This window comes from Scyliorhinus canicula, chromosome 17 (genome assembly GCF_902713615.1).
Source record: "Scyliorhinus canicula chromosome 17, sScyCan1.1, whole genome shotgun sequence".
In the NCBI taxonomy this organism is placed as follows: Eukaryota; Metazoa; Chordata; class Chondrichthyes; order Carcharhiniformes; family Scyliorhinidae; genus Scyliorhinus; species Scyliorhinus canicula.
The window spans coordinates 54,685,861-54,706,214 of NC_052162.1; the positions used below are offsets into that span (position 1 = coordinate 54,685,861).

Sequence of the window (20,354 nt, forward strand, 5' to 3'; positions counted from 1 at the left end):
AATCACTGAAGGTAAGCATGCAGGTGCAGCCGACGGTAACGAAGGCAAATGGTATGTTGGCCTTCATAGCGAGAGGATGAGAGTACAGGAGTAGGGACGTCTCGCTGCAATTGTATAGAGCTTTATTGAAAGGCCACACCTGGAATAGGAAGTTTTGGTCTCCTTATCTGCGGATGGGTGTTCTTGCTATAGAGGGAGGCTTCCTAGACTGATTCCTGGGATGGCAGGACTGGTGTATGAGGACAGAATGTGTTGGTTAGGATTATATTCGCTGGAGTTCAGAAGAATGGAGTTCATAGAAACCTATAAAGTACTATCAGGACTAGACAGGGTAGATTCCAAAAGAATGTTCCCGATGGTGGGGGTGTCCAGAACCAGGGATCATAGTCTGAGGATAGGGGTAAATCTTTTAGGACTAAGATGAGGAGAAATTCCTTCACCCAGAGTGTGGTACGCCTATGGAAGTTGAGGCCAAAACATTGGATGTTTTCAAGAAGATACGTGCAGTTCTTGGGGCTAAAGGAATAAAAGGGTATAGAGGGAAAGCAGCAATAGGTTACTGAAATGAAATGAAAATCGCTTATTGTCACGAGTAGACTTCAATGAAGTTACTGTGAAAAGCCCCTAGTCGCCACATTCCGGCGCCTGTCCGGGGAGGCTGGTACGGGAATCGAACCGTGCTGCTGGCCTGCTTGGTCTGCTTTATAAGCCAGCGATTTAGCCTTGTGAGCTAAACCAGCCCCTACTGAGTTGGATGATTAGCGATGATCATATTGAATGGAGGAGCAGGCTCGAAAGGCCCAATGGCCCACTCCTCCTATTTTCTATGTTTCTACTATTTTGCTTTTGGCCCTCCTAGGTGGAAAATCCACTCATAGTTCAGGATATTTCCAGAGCTGGAGAAGTTATACAATGGACTCGTATAGCTCTCCAACAAATACTTCTCCCTTGGGTCTGCTTGTGGATAGGGATAATACAAGTTTCCTCCATTTCTTCTGATCCCTCTGGTAGTTTGAAAAAAATAGGAGTGAGAGGGATGAGGAAATCAGGTTGTTCTTGGGTATCTCTTCAGAACTTAGCTGATTTGATCAAAGGGTGGGTGAAAACAGATTTGATCACAGGAGCGGCACGGTGCCACTGTGGTTAGCACTGCTGCCTCAAGAGTGTCAGGGACCCGGGTTCAATTCCGGTCTTGGGTGACTGTGTGGAATTTGCACTTTCTCCCTGTGGCTGCGTGGGTTTCCTCCTGGTGCTCCGGTTTCCTCCCATAGTCCAAAGATGTGCAGTTTAGGTGAATTGGCCATGCTAAATTACCCCTTATTGTCCAAAAGGTTAGGTCAGGTTACTGGGTTATAGGGAAGGGGGGGGGTTGGGGGTGAATGTGAAGTGGGACTAGGTAAGGTGATCTTTCCTAAGGTCGGTGCAGACTCGAGGGTCGAATGGCCTCCTGCTAATCTGTAAGGAATCTATGATTTCCTATCACAGTTCAAAGATGTGCAGGTTAGGTGGATTGTCTATGTTAAATTGCCCCTGGGTGGGGTTACGGGGTTAGGGTGGGGGAGTGACCCTTTTTCAGAAGGTTGTTGCAGACTAGATGGGCCAAATGATCTCCTCTTGGTTTGACTGAATTATCTTTATTTTGACTGCACCAAGTGCAGCAATCCTACTTCTTTCGGGCCCCAAAGTCACTATCAAAGCGTCTAAGTGAAGCCTGCAGTGTGTCCCTATAGTGCTTCTTTTGATCGCCGTTTGAGTTCTGCATCAAATTTGCTTTGGTAAAGTATCAGGTATTATAGCTACATAACAGCCCAACTCAGTTGTAACTATTTCAATATGGTGTGGATACTTAGGCTCTCAATGTCTGGTATTTTATCCTGCGATCTGATCTTCAAAATTTTTGAAGGTGCTCAAGTGAAAGTTGTTCAATTTCTTGGCATGGCACTGGTACACAGTCCAAGTCTCATGGGTATAGCAGAGTGGGCGGGACTTTCTCTATCGACTTTCAATTTGGTAGGCAGACATACCCCCTTCAGTCCAGACTGATGTACGATGTGTTCCAAAGGCAACGCTTGCTTTGGCAATTTTCACATTTGTCTCGTCGTCATTAGAGACAGATTGAGAAAGTGTTCTGCTGAAATAGGTGAATCTATCCACTGTTAGGTTTTCGGCATGACCAGGAACCTTTGCTTTAAGATGGGTCTTTCCTTATACAACAGTTTTCTTTGTGCCGACTGTAAGGCTGAAGTTATTGCGCACGTTAAAGATCAAGTCCACGCTGCACTGTGTGTCCAACTCCGAACCAACAGCTAGTGCAAGACAATAGTCGACGACTGAAGGAAGTTGAGCCGCATCCTGCCCATATGTATGTATGCACTTCCAGCAGAGGTTGCTGAACAGCAACCATAAGTAGAACCTGGCTGAGTTATTTTTTTTTCATCTGAGGATTGCGGGTGAGACAAGAGATCAATGCCACTACCTCTACTGAAGTCAGCTAGGTCAGTATGGCTATTGGGATTTGAATTCTAGGTTATTTTTTAAAAATATATTTTTATTAAAGATTTTCCATTTTATATGGGGCAGCACGGTAGCATGGTGGTTAGCATAAATGCTTTACAGCTCCAGGGTCCTAGGTTCGATTCCCGGCTGGGTCACTGTCTGTACGGAGTCTGCACGTCCTCCCCGTGTGTGCGTGGGTTTCCTCCGGGTGCTCCGGTTTCCTCCCACAGTCCAAAGATGTGCGGGTTAGGTGGATTGGCCATGCTAAATTGCCCGTAGTGTCCTAAAGGGGGGGTTGTTGGGTTACGGGTATAGGGTGGATACGTGGGTTTGGGTAGGGTGATCATTGCTCGGCACAACATCGAGGGCCAAAGGGCCTGTTCTGTGCTGTACTGTTCTATGTTCTATAATGAAACCCATATTACCCACAACAGATGGTACACAAAAGCAACATAACCAATACCCCAACCAACCATCCATACCTCATCCACAAAGAAAAGAAAAAAAAAACCAAACAGAAACACCCCCCCCCCCCCCCCCCCCCCCCCAAGCAACTGACGGTGCCTAATTCCTTAAAGTAAGTAATGAATAGCTGCCATCTCAGGTAGAACCCTCAACCGATCCCCTAACGGGGTACTTGACTTTCGCCGGGTACTGTGCAATAATTCCGTTAGCTCACCCAATCATGCCGAGGCGCTGGCCGGAGTAGGAGATATTCACCCCAGCAGAACCCGCCTTTGGGCAATCAATGAGGAAGGGACATCTGTCTTCATTTGCAGTCCCGGCGAGTTAGACACCCCAAAATGGCCACCAGAGGACAAGGCTCCAGATCAACATTCAGAATTGCTGACATGGTGCTAAAGAAGGAGACCCACAAGCTTACCAGTTTGGGGAAAGGCCAGAAAATGTGGGTGTGATTAGCCACCCCATCAGAACACCGTTTGCACCTGCCTTCTACCTCTGGGAAGAAACTGCCTTAAGCTGGTTAGACTATGCCATGCACATGAAGACATGGAGTTCATCCCACCAAGGGCCTCACTCCATACCTCATCATCTATTAACTCCCTTTCCCACTTTACCTTCACCTCATCCACCTAGCCCAAGTCCTCAGACGGAACCGCCTATGAATAGCCACCGAAAGGATCCTTTTTGATCAGAGACATTCGCGGTGCCTCTGGAAATGTTGGGAAGGCCACTCGTACAAAATTCTTTATCTGGAGGTACCTGAACATGTTTGACCCCACAGGCTCAAACTTTGCCAATAATCCCTCCAAGCTGGCAAACTGTCCTTCTACAAACAAATCCCAGAATCTCTCAAGCCACTTCCCTTCTCACTTCCCAAATGTGGCATCCAGTTTAGACGGCTCAAATAAGTGATGAGCATAAATAGGGGCCATCCTCGACACGGAACCAAGCTTAAAGTGCTGCCTGAATTGTCTCCATACCCTTTAAAGTGGACATGACCACCGGGTTCGAGGAGTACCTTGCTGAAGAAAACTGAAGCGAGGTCATTGCCAGTGCACCTACCCTACACGAACTTGCCCTATCTGTTCCCATATGGAACCTAGGTGACTGCACCACCCCAGCACCTTCTCCGGATAATAATAAAGCAATAACCATAAACCATATTTGGCAACTCTAGCCCCCCTCCCCTCCGACCGTCTATTCCTTTGAAGAACTGCCCTGCGGTTGCACGGGGTCTTACCCGCCCATATAAAGGGTGAGATCACCCTCACAAAAAAGACTAGGGAGGAAGATGGGGAGACATTGGAACAAAATTAGAAGAATATTCATTTGAATAGACTGGACTCTGCCCACCAGGGACAGGGGATGATTGACCCATTTTTGCAGATCGGACTTAGCCTTGGCCAGCAAACTGGTGAATTTCAATATATGGTGCCGGGCCCAATAACGGTCCACAGAATCATTTTTATTCATTCAAGGATGTGGGTGTCGCTGGCTAAGCCAGCATTTATTGGCCGTCCCTCGTCACCCTTGAAAAAGTGATCATGAGCTGCCTTCTAAAGCTGCTGTAGTCCAAATACTGTTGGTACACCCACAGTGCTGTTAGGGAAGGAGTTCCAGGATTTTGACCAGCGATCATGAAGGAAAGGTAATGGATTTCCAAATCCGGATGGTGAGTGGCTGGGAGGGAAATTTCCAGGTGTTGGTGTTCCCAGGTATCTGCTGCCCTTGTCCTTCTAGATCAGGGGTGGGCAAACTACGGCCCGCGGGCCGCATGCGGCCCGCCAAAGGTATTTCTGCGGCCCACCAAGTCATTAAAAAAAAAAAAAAAAAAAAATTTTTTTTTTTTAATTTTTTTTTTTTTTTTTTTTTTAATTTTTTTTTAAAGGTTAATGGGTGGGGGGGCTGTTGGGTTACTTACTGGTATAGGGTGGATACGTTGACTTGAGTAGGGTGATCATTGCTTGGCACAACGTCGAGGGCCGAAGGGCCTGTTCTGTGCTGTACTGTTCTATGTTCTATATGAGGCGCCCACAATCATAACCGGGTGAAGTAATTATTTTACTTAATATACTATGCGGCCCTTTGTGAATTGTGAATTTCTGAATGCGGCCCTTGCACGGAAAAGTTTGCCCACCCCTGTTCTAGATGGTAGTAGTTGTGGGTTTGGAAGGTGCTACCTAGGGAGCCTTGATGAGTTCCTGCAATGCACCTTGTAGATGGTACCTATGGCTGTTACTGTGCATTGGCGGCGGAGAAAGTGAATGTTTATAAATGAGGTGCCAATCCAGCAGGCTGCTTTGTCTTTGATGGAGCTTCACGAGTGTTGGAGCTGCACTCATCCAGGCAAGGGTAGAGTATTCCATCACACTCCTCATTTGTGCCTTATAGATGATGGGCAGACTTTCGGGAGTCAGGAGGTAAATGACTCACTGCAAAATTCCTAATCTCTGACCTGCTCTTGTAGCCACAGTATTTATATGGTTGGTTTCGTTCGGTTTCTGTTCAATGGTAAGCCCCTGAATGTTGTTAGTGGGAGATTCAGTGATGGTGATGCTGTTGAATGTCAATGTCTTTCTGCTCCATATTTTACAGCTACCAACTAGTTCAATTTGCTGTCCTCTTCATTTTTTTCTATTGTATGCACAGAAGCGAGGGGACCTAAATCAGTTGCAGGACACATCACTACCCTTGCCAGAAATAACATGAGAAAGTTATTAGTAATGCCTAAGCCCCCTACAGAGGCTGTTCTTGATCCTAGGGTGGGGATATGTTTGCTTGGTAATATTTAACAAGTGGCAAGTTATTTCTCTGTAACTTGAAAAAAATGTACTCAGTGAGACATTTTTTGGACTCTGACCCGCTGTCTGGTTTTCTGCTTAATTCACCCTTTGTCAGAACACACAGGGTGATGTGAGCCATGCAAGCAGAACGTACTAGTGGGAGCAAGTTCAGAGCAGGGCTTGCAACCACTGTTCGAAAACCTACGGGTCACATGTTTTACTCCTGGTCTGTGCAATAGCACCAGCTGGAGCACTCGGGCTGCTTTTGGTTGGACGCCTGGATGTGGACGTCAACTGAAGATTGGATTAGGATCAGCTATAACTTTTTTTATGGTCACATAACCTACTAATATTCGCTGCACAGTTTTGTATACAAATAATGACCACACGGCTACAGAGTGCTGTACCAGAATACACAGCTGTTGATGCCAGCGTTTAGATGCAAAGCATTTCACCCTAAACTGCATAAAAGGTGCTTCTACCTTAACATCTGTCGTTGATACAGCTAATGCAGTGTCAACTTGTTGATTATTACGTAATCAAGGTTAAACACTTAAAAGGTGCCATTCTGATTTTTTTTGCCAAGTCCCAAATAGAGTTCTGTAGATGTATTCTATACTGTTGCCACAGCAACATAAATAGCATTCAAAACAAAACTGTCAGTCATGTTAACTGTCAATCACTTGCAAGTGATTGGCTAAATATGAGCTAATAACTGTGAGCTGAGTTAGCACTTGTGAATTGCATGTATATAAGTCAACGGTGTCTGCTGATGCACTGAATGTTCGTCAACAGAGTGTCCAAGTTGGGAATTTGGTGAGAGTGGGATTTCGGTACAGAGGGAAAATAAAGTTGCTTTTTACCTCCAATATTTGTAATGGTGCATGTAAGCTTGGGGCAGTAAATATTTAATTATTTTTCTCCAGCGTGTTTGTACTTTGCGGAAGTTAGGAGTAGAAAAATCTTCAAAAGAAAATGTTACAGTAGATATAAATAATCTAGGTTAAGATGTGACCGAGTAAGTAGGATGTATGTATAGATTACAGTATCTGGGAGTGTGTGAGAGCGGTTGTGACAAAAACTTAACTGCACTAGATATCACCCCTTCAAATATGTCCAGTTCAGAGTCATTGAGTTGGGAGTGTGAGTTGGAGACATTCTACACAAAAAATGGAGAGGAGAAATTTTGTTTCAGTTTGCTTCAAATCTTGGTCATACCTCATTGAAAGATACAGGTTCAGAACGGAGTTTGTATACAGGGTAAGGGAACACAGTGAGATAAAGAACGAGGGTCCACAATATTTATTGTAACCAGCAGGTACAATGTGCTTGCTACCTGTGTGAGGATAAACATAGACTGTTGGAAGGATAGCCAGGAAAATGGCCATGGCAATCTGGGGCAGGAGGCTGTAACAAGAGGGCAGGAGGAGAAGGATTATGCGGTAGTTATATTAGATGTAATAATTTGAGGATGGCCAATGTATTTTTGTAAGCCAGATCAAGAGCCCCACATGGTCTGTTGCCTTCCTGGTGCCAAGGTGAGGGAACTGGAGTGAAGCGAGAACGAGGATTGAGTCAATGGAAACAACCATACAGGGAAGAGTAGGCAGATGGAGCTAAATTAAAGGTTGGAATCTCTGGGCTTTGTGAAAATTGGTGGAGAGAAAGGCAGATTAAGGAGGTGAAGACATGCCTCAAGAAGTAGTGTGTTAAAGAGGGGTTACATTGCATGGAACTGGCACCATTATTGAGACTGAAAAGAACTGTACTATGGGGTGGGCTCCACCTGAATTGAACAGGGAACCAGGATCAAAAAGGATCATGACTTCCTTATGTGTTCAGGGTAGTTTTCTGTTTCGTGGAGCTATACAGTTTTACAGTATGAAAAGAGACCATTCGGCCCATTGTGTCTACGTCTGCCATCAAGCACCTATCTATTCTCATTCCATTTTCCAGCACTTGGTCCATAGCTTTGTATGCTATCGCGTTTCAAGTGCTTATCTAAATGTTTCTTAAATGTTGTGCCTCTACCACCCATTTAAGCAGGTAGTTCCAGATTCCCACCACCCTCTGGATGAAAATATTTTTCCTCCAAGTCTCCTGCTCCTTACCTTAAATCTATGCTAATATCTATTGACCCCTCTACTAAGGGAAATAGTTCCTTCCTACCTACCCTACCTATGTCCCTCCTAATTTTGTACACCTTGATCAGATACCCACTCCCACTCTGCCTTCTCTGTTCTAGGGAGAACAGCCCCAGCCTAACCAGAATCCCAGTATATCTGAAATGCTGCAGCATGGGCAACATCCTAGTGAATCTCCTGTAAACCCTTTCTTGTGTAATCACATCATTCCTATAGTGTGGCGACCAGAACTGCACACAGTACTCTAGCTGTGGTCTAATGCACGTTTTATGCAGCTTCATCATAACCTCCCTGTTCTTAAATTCTATGCCTCAGTTAATAAAGGCAAATATTCCATATGCCTTCTTACCCACCTTATTTAACTGTCCTGCTGCCTTCAGGGATGTATGGGCATACACCTCAAGGTCCCTCTGGTCTTCTGTACTTCCAAGCATTCTACTTTTCATCGTGTATTCCTTACCTTGTTAGTCCCCCACAAAATGGATCACATTTTTCAGCGTTAAATTACATTTGCCACTGTTGTGTCCACCTAACCAGCCAATCTATATCATCCTGTAATCCAAGACTTTCCTCCTCACTATTTACCAGACCATCAATGTTTGCGTAATCTGTTGATTTACTGATCATACCTCCTACTTTCACATCTAAATCATTAATGTACACTACAAACAGCAAGGGACCTGACACCAATCCCTGCAGTACAACACAATGCACAGGTTTCCAGTCAAAAAAACAACCTTCGACCATCTCCCTCTGCCTCTTGCCATGCCAATTTTGGATCCATTTTGCCAAATTGTCCTGGATCCCATGGGCTTCTCGACCAGTATCCCATAGGCAACCTTGTCAAAATCCTTACTGAAGTCCATATGAACTACATTAACTGCACTTCCCTCATCTACACACCAGCAACCTCCTTGAAGAATTCAGTCAAATTTGTTAGACATGATCTCCCCCAACAAAGCAATGCTGACTATCCCTGATTAATCCTTGCCTCTCCGAGTAGAGATTAATTCTATCCCCCTCAAATTTTTCCAATTATTTCCTACCACTGATGTTAGCCTGAAATTACCTGGTTTATCCCTGTTTCCCTACTGGAATAATGGCACCACATTAGCTTATCTAAATGCTTCTTAAATCTTTTGCCTCTACCACCCATTTAGGCAGTTAGTTCCAGATTCTCCATAACTCTGGCACCTCTCCTGTGGCCAGAGAAGATTTGAACATTAGTGCAAGAGCCCCTGCAACCTCCTCCCTTGCCTCATTATTTCCTTGAACTACCAAGAGAGTGCCCATATTAGATGTAATAATGAGATGGATTTATTTAATAATCAGTGTGTGAACATTGGGCAGCACGGTAGCATTGTGGATAGCACAATTGCTTCACAGCTCCAGGGTCCCAGGTTCGATTCCGGCATGGGTCACTGTCTGTGCGGAGTCTGCACATCCTCCACGTGTCTGCGTGGATTTCCTCCGGGTGCTCCGGTTTCCTCCCACAGTCCAAAGATGTGCTGGTTAGGTGGATTGGCCATGATAAATTGTCCTTAGTGTCCAAAATTGCCCTTAGTGTTGGGTGGGGTTACTGGGTTATGGGGATAGGGTGGGGGTGTTGACCTTGGGTAGGGTGCTCTTTCCAAGAGCCGGTGCAGACTCGATGGGCCGAATGGCCTCCTTCTCCACTGTAAATTCTATGAAATTTTTTTTTACCTAATAGTAGTCATAATATGGTCAAGTGTAGGGCAGCACTGTAGTGTAGTGGTTAGGACTGCTGCCTCATGGCGCCAAGGTCCCAGGTTCGATCCCGGCCCTGGGTCACTGTCCGTGTGGAGTATGCACATTATCCCCGTGTTTGTGTGGGTTTCGGCCCCGCAACCCAAAGATGTGCAGGTAGGTGGATTGGCCACACTAAATTGCCCCTTAATTGGATAAAATTAATTGTATTAAAAAAATATATGATCAAGTGCAACACGGTGTTTAAAAGGGAGAAATGTACAAAGAGCGACAAAGAATCTAGGTATAGTTTGCAGTAAACCGGGTAAATCTAATAATGGGTAAAGCAACAGAAGATTAATGGAAGATCTTCAAAAAAAGCTTCAGTATGATACAGAACCAGTTTACAGCCCTGGGGAGCGAGAAAGCTACTTGCCAAAAAAACAGCTACATGACTAAAGATCTAAAAGACTAATACAAGTGCAAAAATCCAAAGATGGCAACAGTTCTTAGGAAATAAGGAAGATGCAAAGAACAGAAAAGGATGACCAAACAGATGGGAAGAACACAAAAGGAATTTATGAAAATAAATTTGCAAGGGATATAAAAATCAGCACATTTTTGCAATTAGGAAGAGTGGTCAAAAGCAACGAGTCCAGGGGCTGGTTTAGCACAGTAGGCTATACAGCTGGCTTGTAAAGCAGAACAAAGCCAGCAGCGCGGATTCAATTCCCGTACCAGCCTCCCCGAACAGGTGCCGGAATGTGGCAACTAAGGGCTTTTCACAGTAACTTCATTTGAAGCCTACTTGTGACAACATGCGATTTTCATTTCATTTTTCATTTCCTTGAAAACTGTTCTGATTCATTAATGCCATTTCGGCAAGGAAATCTGCCACCCTTACGCGGTCTGGCCAACTTGTGACTCTAGACCCGCAGCAATGTGGTTGACTCTTAAATGGCCTAGCCAGCCACTCAGTGCAAGGGCCATTTGGGATAAGCAATAAATGCTGGCCCAACCAGCGATGGCCAGATCTCATGAACAATTTTTTTTCTAAATACCTTTACGTAACTGTTCCCAGACTATTTGGTCAGATCCTGTCTTATTTTCAGAGAATCAGCTTTCCCACATTCCAAACCCCAATTTTGCAGACCATAGTGTTGTGGTCACTGTCACTAAAGTGCTGCTACCTCAAACACCTATATGACCTTGCTCCCCAGAACTAGGTCCAGCACTACACCCCCCCCTTGTTGGACCTTTGACATGTTCATATAAAAGGCTCTCTTGAATACAATTAAATAAATCTGCACCTTATAAACCCTTTACAATGTGACTATCTCAATTAATGTTGGGAAAGTTGAAATCCCCCAATATAATTACTCTATTATTGTTTTTACACATCTGTGAGTTGTCTACATGTCTGCCTGCAGACCATTTGGGTGGTCTATAATACACTCCCGACAGTGTGACTGTCCCATTTTTATTCCTAAACCCTACCGCTCTACCCACAAAGCCTCATTAGAAGACCCTTCCAAGATACTATCCTTCCTTATTGCAGTAACAGACTCCTTAATTAACAATGCAGCACCACCTCCTCTTTTACACCCTCCCCATCATACCTGAAGATCCTTCACCCCGGAATGTTGAGCTGTCAGTCCTGCCACTCCCTCAACCATGTCTCTGTGATCGCAACAGCATCACAACGCAACATGTCAATACATGCTCTTAACTCATCTGTCTTACTTATGATACTCCTAGCATTAAAGTAGAGGCCATCCAACCTCGCCGTACTCCCTTGAAACTCAACATACAGTGACCCTATTGCATTAAAGTCCTTTCCACCTGCCGAACATGTTTAAATCCCTCCCAATAGCACTAGCAAACCCACCTGCAAGGATGTCGTCCTATTGGATTGGATTTGTTTATTGTCACGTGTACCGAGGTACAGTGAAAAGTATTTTTCTGCAAGCAGCTCAACAGATCATTCAGTACATGGGAAGAAAAGGGAATTGAACAGAATTCAAGAAAATACATGAGAATACATAATAGGGCAACACAAGATATACAATGTAACTACATAAGCATTGGCATCGGATGAAGCAGACAGGGTGTAGTGTTAATGAGGACAGTCCATAAAAGGGTCATTTAGGAGTCTAGTGACAGTGGGGAAGAAGCTGTTTTTGAGTCTGTTCGTCCGTGTTCTCAGACTTCTGAATCTCCTGCCCGATGGAAGAAGTTGGAAAAGTGAGTAAGCCGGGTGGGAGGGATCCTTGATTATGCTGCCTGCTTTCCCCCGGCAGCGGGAGGTGTAGATGGAATCAATGGTTCAGTTGCAGACCGTGCCACTTGTACAAGTCCCATTTTCCCCATAAATGATTCCAGTGATCCAGGAATCTAAACCCCTCCCGCCTACACCAACTCTTGAGCCAAGTATTCCTCTGCCCTATTCTCCAATTACTGCACTCACTAGCACATGGCACTGGGTGTAATTCAGAGATTACAACCTTTTGAGGTGCTACTCTTTAGTCTGCTGCCTAGCTCCCTGAATTCTCGACGTAGGGCCTCATCCCTCATTCTACCTATATTGTTGATACCAACATGCGCCACGACCTCTGACTTTTCACACTCCCTCTTCAGGATGAATTGCAGCCGCTCAGTGACATTCCTTTTATTTTAGAAAACATTTTATTGAAGCATTTGTAATTTTACTATTTTAACACTCTAAACAACTGAGGTCTGATACACGCGACAACCTCACAATAACATACGCAACTTCCCCCACCCTACCTCCTGACTACCCATGTATTAGATTCCCTACCCGTATTCTTCACTGCCGTGCCTCCCTTTTCCACCCCTCCCACTTCTGTTCACGGTCAGTTTTCCTTAAAGAAGTCGATCAACGACTGCCACCTCCGAGCGAACCCCTGAATTGAACCCCTTAAGGAGAACGTAATCTTCTCTAGTCTGAGAAACCCCGCCATGTCACTAACCCACACTCTTGACTTTGGAGGCTCCGAGTCCCTCCATCCCAGCAAAATCCGTCTCCGAGCTACCAGGGAGGTAACGGCCAAGCCATTGGCCTCTTTCCCCCCCCTGGGCTCCTGGATCTTCTGACACTCCAAATAATGCCATCTCTGGACTCGGAATAACCCTCCCTCCCAGGACCTCTGACATGACATCTGAGAAACCCTGACAAAATCCCCTCATCTTCGGAAATGTCCAGAACATGTGTACGTGATTCGCCGGGCTTCCCCAACACCACCCACATCTGTCATCCACCTCCTCGAAAAGCCTACACTCAGTGACATTCCTGGCCCTGGCACCAGGGAGGCAACACACTATCCTAAAGTCACGTCTTAGGCCACAGAAACATCGGTCTGAATCCCTTACCACTATTGCTCCTGCTTTCTTCTTCCTCCTCTTCTGGACAATTAGGCCACTTGTGGTGCCAGAAGCTTGGCGCTGTCTGCACTCTCTTGAGGAAACAACTTCCAAAATGGAAAACCAATTTGTGAGCGGGACCCCAGAGGACTCCTGTGCTACCTGCCTATTCTTCCTGGAGTGCATGATGGTCACGTATTTCCTTTTCCTCATGTCCCTTGAGCCTCACTGTAACTATCTCTCTAGACGTGCTATCCACGTAACTCTCAGCCTTGTGGATGTGCCTAATTGTCTCCAGCCGCCATTCAAGCTCTGAAACCCGGAGTTTCTGCATTCGGGAGCACTTCCTGCACACGTGATCCAGGATGTCGGTAGGGTCCGTGACAGGTCACACACTCCATTCGGCTGACCTCGCCTGCCATGACTTAAACTTGGCCTTACTAAGTCCTACGCACTTACTTTGCTATGTACTTAATCTTAAAGATACTTCCTTGAGCTTTAGCCTCCTCCTCTTAGTCTCTGACTTTTTAACTTGTCTCAGGTTCTTCTCAGTTAATCCCTTAATAAATTTCCAGCTTTTTGAATCTTGGTCTGTAACTGCTCCTTCTGATCTGTGAGAGTAGTTAGGACAACAAGACAACAGAAAAGAAAAATACTCCCTCCCCCACTTCACCTAACTCCCACACTTTTAAAAAGAAAAAAATATAGTTTTATTCCAAACACACAGAAACACATCAACATAGCGCAAAATACACATAGTTTGTTCGACTTCCCAAATGATTCACAATTCCTCAAACACAACAGAGTCGGTCTTCCAACGCACGTAAAACCCCTCCTCTGACCCCCTAAGGGCGAACTTTATCTTCTCCAGCCTAAGACATTCATACAGATCCCCCAGCTCTGCCACGATCCTCAGCGGCGGCAGCTGACCTCCAACTCAACAGTATCCGTCATCAGGGAGGCGAAGACCATCACATTTGCCACCTGCACTTCATGCAGCCCCGGCACCCCCAACACATCAAAGATCACCATCATAAGGTTCGGCATCATCCTCATCCCCACAATCCCCGACGGACTCTCAAACACCATCTCCCAGAAGCTACCAAACTTTTCCCACCCCAAACATGTGAACATGGTTTACCAGCGCCCTCCAACACATCTCACACACGCCCTCTACTCCTGGGAAGAACCCACTTATCCGGGCTCGAGTCATATGAACCCATCTTGAACTGTATAAGGCTCATCCTCGCACAGGAGGAGGTTGAGCTCCAAATTCCGATTCCCAACTCATCCTCCCACTTTCGCTCGTTACCTTCCACTCGGGCCGACACCTCTCTCCCAACCACAGATATTCCCAATACCCATCCCCCCCCCCCCCCCCCCCCCCCCACACACACACACACATACATCCAGGACCAATAATTTCTCCAGTAGCGTACAGTCCGGCAGCCGAGGAAATAGGGGCAGCTCCTTCTGCGCAAAATCCCTCACCTGCCAATATCCTCACGAACATCCTCACCTAGGCCTCCTGAAGAAGAACCCATCTGCGACATTTCCCCTGGTGACTGGTACAAGAGCTATCTTTTTCCCTCAGCCTGGCTGTAGCCCATTTGTGCCTAGTAACTTGCAACATACAGATTCTGACTCCATACTCCTCAGGTATGCACAGTGCCAGTTTGAGGTGGAGGCTGTGGGTGCCATATAAAGTGACAATGATGTGATTTTTTTTTCTCCCTTCATCTTGGAACTGCTGTGGCTGAACAAATGATAGTTCTTGTGTGTCTGAAAGGATAAAATTGAGAAGGGAAGGGTGAGTTGAAGAAGGTGGGGGAGGGTGTAAAGCAATAGGTCAATATTACGCTATCTGCAACTTACACATCATGTCAGGTAGCAGGGTGGGGTAGGATTTGAGAAGGTTAATAAGACCATAATTTACCATCATCATGAATATTCTCAGTGATGCCAGCTGACCACAGGGTATAAAGCACCACCTCCATTGCCCTCTGGATGAAGGCATGCCTGGCCCATCATTTTGTTGTTGTTCCCTCTACTTTATCCACCTTGTCCTATAAGAAACAGAATATCCATTATTACATCACACTGTTTGGGTGATGTGCATGCCGCAGCTGAATAGCTGGAGGTATATGGAGGCACAGAAAATTGAGTGAGGCTGACATTATTGCAGTGTGTTTGAGGGTGAAGTGGACTACATGGATTCAGCATGGATCTCGAGTGCTGGGGGTCTGCTTTGGGGTGTGATGAATCGAGAAGTAGAGTGGGTCGGAAAAATTATGTGAAGATGCATTCATTGACATTGACCTCCTGCGTGGGGTCACTCAACTTCTTCCAGCACTACTGCTGGTATCAAGTTAATTGTATTGACCTCCCTGTCCACCAGTGCTCAACCACTTTGGGCATTCCTTGAAGGCTTGCTGGCCTTGTGCAAATATTGCATCCTTACTCTCAACCTCCATGATCTGAGACCTCTGCTGGTACATCTGTGAACTGCAGAATCTTCTCTCTGCTCTCGTGCTCTGATGAGTCTACAATTGCAGCACTGGCTGTCAGCAACAACTTTATTTGATTATTGCAACTTTGCTATACAGGACAGACTGCCTTTAAGAGCTGAAGACTAGCTGCAACACATGCTAGCCTGTTAGGCACTCTGTTGAGTGTTCAGTCAGCCAAGAAAGCTAAAGTAGCAGCGGGGCCATTAAAGGATGAGCAAAATAAACTTGCGAATTGACAGAGTAATGAATAAATACTTTGCCTTCATTTTTACGAAGTAAGATTATTAAATAGGCACCAGTAGAAGACGAGCTTAAAATTTTTGTTCACAAAATTAGGAAGGAAAGAGAGAAAATAATTAACAAGCTTGCAAACCTAAAAGACTAAAATCTCAGGGCCAGATGGTATACAACAAAGTGCACCGAAGGAAACTATGGAAGAGATGGCAGCGGTGTGTTAGTATACCTATGTTCAGTTGACTTAATATCAGTGATATAAACCCAGTGGGCAGGATTCTCCGGTTTCTTCGATGGCGGGACCCATTGCGAGCGAGAATAGAAATTTTGGCATTCCAGCCAAAATTCTATTCACTTTCAGCAATACTGAAAAATCCCAGCCTGTGAACGAGGACGGAAGATTTCAGCCAGTATCTTTTCTACTAAATGTGGTAAAAAGTAGACATTGGTTCCAAAAGGCTAGTTCATGCACAACTGGGATTCTTTGAACAAATAATCTTAAAGGTAGATCTTATTTCTTTGGTTTTTTTCAAAAGGGACTTTTATGATAGATTCATGACAAAGGTTAGGGCATGTGAAGTTGGTGAAACGAGCTGAATGGATTGTGAATTGTCAAAAAAGAAACAAAATGGAGGACTAAAATGTAGTTTAAGGTTTAAAGTGGTGTTCAACAATATCCATGTTGGGATCAGTGTTATTTATACCTCCCATGAATGATTTGGACTTGGGAACAAGTAACGTTATCAAAATATGAGCATATTGACTTCCGGTGGCAGTTATGCAGCAATAAGCCACACATGTGGGAGCTCCCGTTTTAAAGAGATTTTTCGGCTCTTTTGAGAGCCCAAAACGGAAATTTTTCGACGTCTCCCGGTGGGGGAAGGTGTGCTGAACGACTTTCCCTGCAGTCCATGACTCGAACTCGGAGTGGAAAGGTGGAAAAAACAGCAGCAGCTCCTCAGAAAAAACGGGGGAAGGGATCCAAGATGGCCACCGACAAAGCTCCAGGGGAGTGGAGACTCTGGGCCCAGAAACAACAAACTGATCTCCTGCGCTGCTTTAAAGAATTCAAGGATGAAGTACTGAGCTCTCTGCAGGAAACAAACAGAAGGCTGTCAGAGATTCAGTCCACCCAGGGTGCTGCCATCAAGAAGTTGCAGACGCAGGCCATTGAACGAGAGGAGGAGGCCGTGGTCCTCGTGAGTAAGGTGGAGGGGCACGAAGCACTCCACAAGAAGTGGCAGGAACGCTTCGAGGAGCTGGATCACCGCATGAGGCGGAAAAACCTGCGGATCTTGGGCCTTGCGGAGGGGCTGGAGGGATCGGACCTGACAGCCTATGTGGCAGTAATGCTGGGTTCGCTAGTGGGGGCCGGGTCTCCATCTGCCCCTGGAGCTGGAGGGAGCACACAGAGTACTGGCCAGGAGGCCTAAGGAGAATGAACCCCCGCATGCGGTGCTGGTGAGGTTCCACCGGTTCAGTGATCGGGACTGCGTGCTGCGCTGGGCCAAGAAGGTGAAGAGCAGCAATTGGGAGAATGGGGTAGTGCGGATCTACCAGGACTGGAGTGCGGAGGTGGCTAAGCGGCGGTCCGGATTTAATCGGACGAAAGAGGTGCTTTATAGAAAAAAGATAAAGTTCGGAATGTTGCCGCCCGCGCGCCTGTGGGTAACTTATTCGGACCGGGACCATTATTTCGATTCCCCGGAGGGGGCGTGGGCCTTCGTGCGGACGGAGAAACTGGACTTGAACTAGGGGTTGGGGGTTGTGAGGTCGGCTGTAAGATATTAGTGCTGGATTCGGCTGTTGCTGTGTTCTCTTTTTCTTCTGTTTTTTTCTTCTTGTTTTAGTACTTTTGCAATTTTGATATGGTTATTTACGGGGGGGTTGTTCTGCTATGTTTTTGTTTTTGTGCTTGGGGCATTGTTTGGGCTGTGTATCTTGCGGGGAGGGTCGGGGGGGTATGTTGTATTCTATGTCGGAGTGGGGGTATGGAGGGGGGCTGATATTTGAGAGCTGCGTCAGAAGGGTGTGGTGGGGCAGGGCGAAAGCGCGGGCTTTCCTCTGGTTTCCCGCGCTGCGGGGCTGGGGGGGCGGAGATGGTGACGGGGGAGGTGGGGCCTTAACTGGTTCTTCCCCGCGCTGGAGCGGTGCCAGGAGGAGGGATAGATTGGGGGATGATCCCACTTCGGGAGGGGTCGGGCTATTGGCGGGAGTTTCTGGGGTCAGCAGAAGTTAGCTGACCCACGGAAGTACAATGGAGGACGGTTCGCGGCTGGGAGGGTTCCTAGCCTGGGGGGGAAGGGAGGGGGGGGAAAGGGGAATACCGGGTTGCTGCTGGTAGGGTCAAGAAGGAGCTGGTGGGGGCTGGGGGGACAGAGGTGAGGGGTTGTCGCTATGGGGACGGGGTTGAGCAGGGGACGCTGGCCTGGGGCGGGCAGTCGACGGGCTATGGCTAGCCGACGGGGGAGGGGGGCGGGACGCCCTCTGATCCGGCTGGTCACCTGGAATGTGAGAGGGTTGAATGGGCCGGTGAAGCGGTCAAGGGTACTGGCTCACCTGAAGGGGCTAAAGGCGGATGTGGCAATGCTTCAGGAGACCCACCTGAGGGTGGCGGACCAGGTCCGCCTGAGGAAGGGATGGGTGGGGCAGGTTTTCCACTCGGGGTTGGATGTGAGGAACCGGGGAGTGGCGATTCTGGTGGGGAAAAATGTGTTGTTTGAGGCATCGGAGGTGGTGGCGGATAAGGGGGGTAGGTATGTGATGGTTAGGGGCAGGCTACAAGGAGAGAAGGTGGTATTGGCTAGTGTGTATGCCCCAAATTGGGACGATGCGGGCTTTATGAGGCGTATGTTGGGACGGATCCCGGATCTGGAGGCGGGAGGTCTGATCATAGGGGGGGACTTTAATACGGTGTTGGATCCTTCACTGGATCGGTCCAGCTCTAGGACGGGTAGGAGGCCGGCGGCGGCCAAGGTACTGAGAGGGTTTATGGATCAGATGGGAGGAGTGGATCCATGGAGGTTTGTGAGGCCGAGGGCACGTGAGTACTCTTTCTTCTCCCACGTACATAGGGTCTACTCTCGGATAGATTTCTTTGTGGTGAGTAGGGGACTGATTCCGAGAGTGGAGGAGGCCGAGTATTCGGCCATTGCAATCTCTGACCACGCTCCGCATTGGATAGAGTTGGAAATGGGGGAGGTGCGAGACCAACGTCCGTTGTGGCGGTTGGATGTGGGGTTGTTGGTGGAGGAGGAGGTGTGTAGGAGGGTCCGGGCAAGTATTGAGGGGTACCTTGAGGTGAATGATACGGGGGAGGTTCAGGTGGGGATGGTCTGGGAAGCCCTGAAGGCAGTAATTCGTGGGGAGCTGATATCCATCCGGGCACACAGGGAGAGGAGTGAGAGGGATAGACTGGTGGGAAAGATGCTGGAGGTGGACAGGAGGTATGCAGAGGCACCAGAGGAGGGACTGTTGGGGGAGAGGCGCAGCCTGCAGGCTAAATTTGATTTGCTGACCACTAGAAAGGCTGAGGCACAGTGGAGGAAGGCACAAGGGGCAGTGTACGAACATGGTGAAAAGGCGAGTAGGATGCTGGCTCATCAGCTCCGTAAGCGGGATGCGGCTAAGGAGATTGCTGGAGTGAGAGACAAGAGTGGGAATGTGGTGCGGAAGGGGGTAGAGGTGAATGAGGTCTTCAAGGACTTTTACGGGGAACTGTACCAGTCGGAGCCAACGGGGGAGAGGAGGGGAATGGAGAGGTTCCTTGACAGGCTTTCTTTCCCGGAGGTGCAGGAGGAGAAGGTGGAGGGGCTGGGTGCGCCGATTGAGCTGGAGGAGCTAGTTAAGGGGATCGGGCAGATGCAGTCAGGGAAGGCACCGGGGCCGGATGGGTTCCCGGTGGAATTTTATAAAAAGTTCGTGGACCTAGTGGGCCCCTTGCTGGTGCGGACACTCAACGAAGCGTGGGAAGGGGGGACTTTGCCCCCGACGATGTCACGGGTGCTGATCTCGTTAATTTTAAAGAAGGACAAGGACCCCCAGCAGTGTGGTTCATACAGGCCCATATCTCTCCTCAACGTGGATGCTAAGGTGCTGGCAAAAATCCTGGCCACCAGGATAGAGGACTGTGTGCCAGGGGTTGTGCATGAGGACCAGACAGGTTTTGTGAAGGGAAGGCAGCTGAACACGAATGTGCGGAGATTGCTGAATGTCATTATGATGCCGGCGATTGAGGGGGAGGCAGAGATAGTGGTGGCGCTGGATGCGGAGAAGGCCTTTGATAGAGTGGAGTGGGGGTACCTATGGGAGGTGTTGGGGAGGTTTGGATTTGGTGAAGGGTTCATTAGATGGGTAAGGCTGCTATATGAGGCCCCGATGGCGTGCGTGGCCACGAATAGGAGGAGGTCGGAGTACTTCCGGCTTTACCGAGGGACCAGGCAGGGTTGCCCCTTGTCCCCCTTGTTGTTTGCACTGGCAATCGAGCCGCTGGCGATGGCATTGAGAGATTCAGAGAGGTGGAGAGGCTTGGTGCGAGGTGGAGAGGAACATAGGGTGTCGTTGTATGCCGACGACCTGTTACTGTATGTGGCGGACCCGGTGGGAGGGATGCCGGGAGTGATGGAGTTACTAGC

At 47.5% G+C, this 20,354-nt stretch overlaps 1 protein-coding gene and 1 long non-coding RNA gene across 5 annotated transcripts in view; one reads left to right on the top strand and one right to left on the bottom strand.

Annotated features, from left to right (window-relative positions):
* LOC119952060 (protein Shroom4-like) overlaps nucleotides 1-20,354 on the top strand; it is a 192,753-nt gene that overhangs the window by 160,535 nt on the left and 11,864 nt on the right. The gene's annotated exons all lie outside the window — the stretch shown is intronic.
* Nucleotides 14,391-20,354, bottom strand: part of LOC119952062 — a 74,095-nt gene continuing 68,131 nt past the window's right edge. The window contains exons 3-4 of the long non-coding RNA XR_005457753.1: nucleotides 14,913-15,042; nucleotides 14,391-14,758 (exon numbers count right to left, since the gene is read on the bottom strand). This is a non-coding gene — a long non-coding RNA (uncharacterized LOC119952062). The remainder of the gene's footprint in view (nucleotides 14,759-14,912; nucleotides 15,043-20,354) is intronic.